Here is a 5,604-nt window from a genome sequence, read left to right as displayed (position 1 = left end):
TGTTAATCATAGATATTCTATTTCGGTTCATTGTTATTTCACTGAGCTGTACGAACAGTCCATGTAGCTACAGAAAAGGCTAGACATACTGTACTGTCTACTGAAAGCTTATATATCTACCTGATATTTGATCGTAAGATTTTGGCGGGGAAATGCGATTTGCTTTTGGTAATTAGCACCTGAATCTGAAGTGCATTTGGATTGACATGTCCACAAAGTGCTAACAGTGAGATTTCTATGAGAAAAGATGCAGAGTGCCAAAGTAATATACATTAGGTTCTGTAAGTTAATGTCCAGTAAGCCAAAATCACAGAAGCTCTGATTCATTTGCTGAAGACATAATGAAACCTGGCACCAGAAATGTGATACTTGAACATTTAAAGGGGGAAATGCTGACACAATTAATTTCTATCTAATTTGATGATAGATTTGTCGTCTGTAAATGGTTGACTCTGTATATTTTCGAATTTAAAAAAAAAAACTTTTAAAACTTGTGTTGTCATCTAAAAGCAGAGAGGGGCAATTGGTAGTGGAATTCGACCATGAGAGCAAGTACTTACTCTCATTATAAAAATGAAAAAAGTGATATATAGCACACTATTACGGTTGTTCTCCATGTTACTGTATGCTTAATGTTACGTAATGATTTCTTTTAGGATTTTGAAGTAATTATCATTATCATTAAGTATTGCAATTATTGTGATTGAGCTAGTTGTTTGATGGATTGCACAGAACTGTATGACACTCCTTCATGACAAACAATGCCTTAAACTTAATGATGGTATCCTTTCTGTAATATAATAAATCCCCTCGCAGTAAGGGATCTATTGTAGAGATTTAAATAATTATAGAACATGAATTGAGAGATTACAGAATAGATAGTCTGTCATTGCCTTATTGGTTCTTATTCATTGACATCCTACAGTATACAGTATGATCCTGCAGTGGCATATTAAATCCTCCTTTTGCTTATAATGGTGGTTCCTCGCTGACGTTTTGCACTGATATAGAATAGAATTGTCTTTCACTTGAATGATGAATATGAATACAGTATGTTTATGTGTTAGTTGGTGATATAAAACTGCAGAAGTTTAATACATGAAAAAAATATACACAGAAAATTTAGATTGTTAAAACTGTGTTTAAAAAAGTATTTTTGTGTCATTTGATATACCTGTTATTTAAGCTAATACCTTGTTGAAGTGTACCAGAATGTGCTGATTAAAATGCAAGTCATGGGTTGTAAGCGTAATATGAATAGTTTGACACTGAGTTGAGTGTACTATACCTCATTTTATCACTGTTGTGGATTGCTTCAAAGTACTACAGAATCAATTCGACAACGTTTTATGTACCTCCTTACTTGTGTAATTTTTTGGAAACTGGAACTTTTTTTTTTTTTGGTTGGCACCTATAATAATGAAGATTATTATGATGATGATGATGATGATGTTGATAACGCTGCTGCTGCTGCTGATGATGTTGATTACAATGACGACGATGATGATGATGGTGATAATGATGATGATGACAATAACGATGAAGGTGATGTGGATGTTGCTGCTGCTGCTGCTTTTGATGATGATGAGGATGATGATGATGATGGGGATGATTTTAGGTAGGCCGCTGTTCTTCTTCTCTTGCCAAAGTGGTCCAATGCTGTTTTTATTTCTACACATGTGGAGCTTATAGCCAGCCAGGCCATTACATGAATGCCACTTTCTAAACTAGTCTGTATCCAGTTTCACTGACTGTTGATAATGCTGTTTATTTGTTGGAATAAATTCCAGAAGAAAGTTGTAATGAGAGTCTGAGTCTGACACTTTATTAGTCTAGTAAACACAGTGTTTAGCCTTCCCACAGTTCAATGAAATGCTACTCAATTGTATGCAATGTGAAGGCTGGTGCTTTGCAGCACATACAGAACTGTGGATTTAGTAGATTGCCCTGCTATTGAACTACAGCAACTATTGATGTAAATCTTGTTTATTGTTGGAGCAATTCACCTTTATTTCAACCCCTTCTTCTCACTATCCTTGATAGATCCAGGAACAAACACAAATCAATATGGGACACAGATAGAGAGGGAGAGAGAGGGGGAGGGAGAGGAAGAAGAGAGAGAGAGAGAAGGACATGCTTAAGGCCTTGCCCGTTGTAACACATGGCAATTTGAATTGTATGCCACCTGCAGACCCTCTGTGCTTGAGGGAAGGTGTTCCTGTTCACACCACGGTGTTGGTGGTAATGGAACTGCAACATTGAGTGCAGAAGCCCCAGCTGTAAATGACTGCGAGTCCAAACACTGATTCACACCCCAGGAGCTGGAGATTGCTTTCAGGTGGTACTGGGCTACATACTGTAGGGCAGGGCTTAATCATGGTTGAGAGACTACTTACACTTCCCACACTGTCTGTGTCAGTCTCCGGTTCTCTGAGCACATACACACACATTTGTTAGTCCTGCTGTGCTAAACCAAGCAAGCAATCAGGGAGCGATTACGGGGTTTGGTCAGTGCAGCACAGAGTGGTAGATTTTGTTTTTCTGTTTGTGGCTTCTTCTTGTCGATCAAGTTTTGATGAGGGAAGCTGGTAGGTGTCCTCCATTACGTTTTTTCGTGCTTTTCACCAGGAGAACCATTTGATTATGCTTTTCACAGGCAGAACACTTCCATTTTCAACGTGAAACACTGTAACTTCAAACTAAGGAAAAGGTTCTGCTTGTGTATGCATTGTATACAAGTATACTAATATCTACGTACATGTACTGTATACAATGTATGCCTGACTATCTATAATAATGTAACACAATATTCTTGCCTAAAACAAGTATTCAAATGAGTACGGCAAGGATGGGAATTAGAATTGTTGCCTCACCCTGGGCCTGTCTGTGTTTCATCAGTGTTTATACAGCACTAACAGTAAATGCCTCCAGAGGTTGTGCAACAGCTTTCCCCAGAGCATCTCTTTGTTTGCTGATCTGTCAATTCCTCCTTTGATGTCCATCAAGTCAGCTGAGGGGCTAAGGAGTCTAATCTCGGTGTATCAGTGGAGGATTGAGTGTTTTTTTCAGAGCAGTGGTTGAGAGAGAGGTTAAGAGGGCGTTCCATGGATGTGCTGCGCCTCTCACGCGTGCGATATCCAGGCAGACACGCTCTCGCTCTCGCTTCAAAGGTTGGACGGACTTCTGAGGAAGCGCTGGCCTTTGAACTGCTGGCGGGGTCAGACGGTGCCTGTGTCTTCCCACACATCTGCATGGCATCACAGCTGCAGGACAGGAGAGGAGCAAGAGCTAGAGAACTCCACCCCCCCACCCCCACACACGCCACCCCCTCCCCACCCCCCATCCTGCTAGACCCCCCCCCCCCCCACACACACACACACACACACACACTTATCTGCCCACCAGACGGGTGATGAAAACGTCCAGAATACACAGAATACAAAATGATATTGCGTTTACGGTATATTAGCCCTGTTGTGTGGTGAAGGAGCATATATGTCGTGAAGAGCACACTGTGTAGTTAAGGCATATGAGAACAATATGGTTTTCATCATCCACATACTGTGTTTCTTGAATTAGTTCTTCGAAGTAGATAACTTCAGCAAGACTTTTCGAAAGTGTTTCAAATGTATGTTTGTGTTGTATACTGAGTGTACAGATTCTGCTGCATTAGTTAATCAGCCTCCTCATGAGACTGGCTTGAGACAGAAGGAGGCGAAGTAATTGGTTACACACTCCCTCTAATTTCTTTATTTCCTTCTCTGTGTGCCTCTGAAATGATGACAGGTGTATGGCCTGCCGTCAGTAACCTTTGGAGGGGTCCAGTGGAGGAGGCGAGAGGTTGAGGGCTCTCTGTAATTGCAGGTTGGAGAGAACGGTTGACGGTTGCCTTCAGGGGTGAGCTGCTAGGCAGGCAGACAGTAACAGCAGCACAAGTGGAGGACTGGTAATTAGAGCTCACATCCCTTCCAGACATTTACCAGATATGAGCTAGCTTAAGAAAAACAGTGAAGAAATAAAAGAATAATAAAAAATAAAAAAAGGAACGTTCGTCGCTGATTAAATTTAACTTTAGGGAGTGAAAATAGATTAAGCATTCTATTAGGGATGATTAATTAAGCGTCTTTGATGTTTGAAAATAAATGCTAAGTTAATGCATTGAGCAAGAGAATAGTCTGCAATGTAAGAGATTGAGGGAATTACATAAAACGAGGACTTAATTCTTGAGCTGCGATGAACAGCAATGTGTAATTACTTAAGAGATCTTAAGAGAAGTTCCAACAATGACAACAATTGCTTGAACAGTTGTTTTTCCACACATTTACAAAGGCCAAGAGTGTGCAATAAATAGGGCTCCAGAAAGGAATAGATTGTGAAGTAGTCTTTTAGTTATTACTTCTGCTCAGAGCACAGATGAATAGCCATAAGGTGTATTAGATGTGTAAGACAGAGGAGAATACCAGTCATATATCAACAGTATGATGAGAGAACTTTGACCGTATCTTCAGTGAGATGTGAGAGTGAGATGTCCAGGTGTGTTGACACAAAAAGTCGTGTCCTTTCCACATCATCTGCGATTCAACAGCTACGCATGAGTTTTCATCAGGTCATGAGTTTTAGGTTAACATAATTGACTGAAAAAACTTTCCAGAGCAAATGTTCTCATGCCTTGCTTGTGAGAGAACATGAGTATCAGAGAGAGTTCATAAAAAAAACCATGAAGCATTTCAAATATAGTTTTATTAAATTATTTCTGAATGCAGAAAAGTTGGAGTGCATTATCATAAAAAATAACAGCTTTTTCTACATTCAAAATATAACCATCATCGATTCCAAAGCATTCATTCAAAGATAATGTTTGCAAGGACGAACCTTGTATACTTGTGTATACTTGTTGGTAGGTAAGCTTATTATTGCTTCAGTACTGGTATTGCATGAGCTAATACAGATAAACATGATGATATAAACGATCAATACAGTATCTCCAGCTTCTCACTAACAATGAGAGAAACAATGTATGTGGCAACACAAATTCTTCATTTATGATACCATATAGAGCAGGGTCCAAAAACAGCACTTTATTCAAAGTTTCCATGTAGCCAACGTTCGGCTTGGAATTTTTAAATATTTCCATGTTTGTAGGAATTTCATTGCTACGGTCAAGACACAAACTTGAGTCCACTCCAAGACATACTGTAACGCTTTGAGATGTGGAGTGTACTTCAACTGTTACCAAGATGACTCAGAATAAAGAAATAAAATTGTTTTCAACGTGAGACAAGTACCAAGCATTTAATGAGAGCTTGTGTCATGGTTGAAAGAATAACACCCTGTTTTAAGCAACAACCCATCACTCCAAATTCTCCATTCCTGCCTTATCATCATCATCTCAGCACTTCCACCAACACCGCGAGGCGGTAATAGAGTTCCAAAGAGAGGTTGGAAGGAGTCGTGATCAAAGCAGAGTTTGATCTGAGCAGAAAACAGATTTGGATCACAACAGAGGACAAGAGAGAGAGAGAGAGAGAGAGAGAGAGAGAAAGAGAGAGAGAGAGAGAGAGAGAGAGTGTCCCCCCCCCCCACTACCTCTACCCCCCACGGACT

Source organism: Argentina silus (assembly GCF_951799395.1).
Source record: "Argentina silus genome assembly, chromosome: 16".
NCBI classification, from domain to species: Eukaryota; Metazoa; Chordata; class Actinopteri; order Argentiniformes; family Argentinidae; genus Argentina; species Argentina silus.
This window is presented reverse-complemented; position numbering follows the sequence as displayed.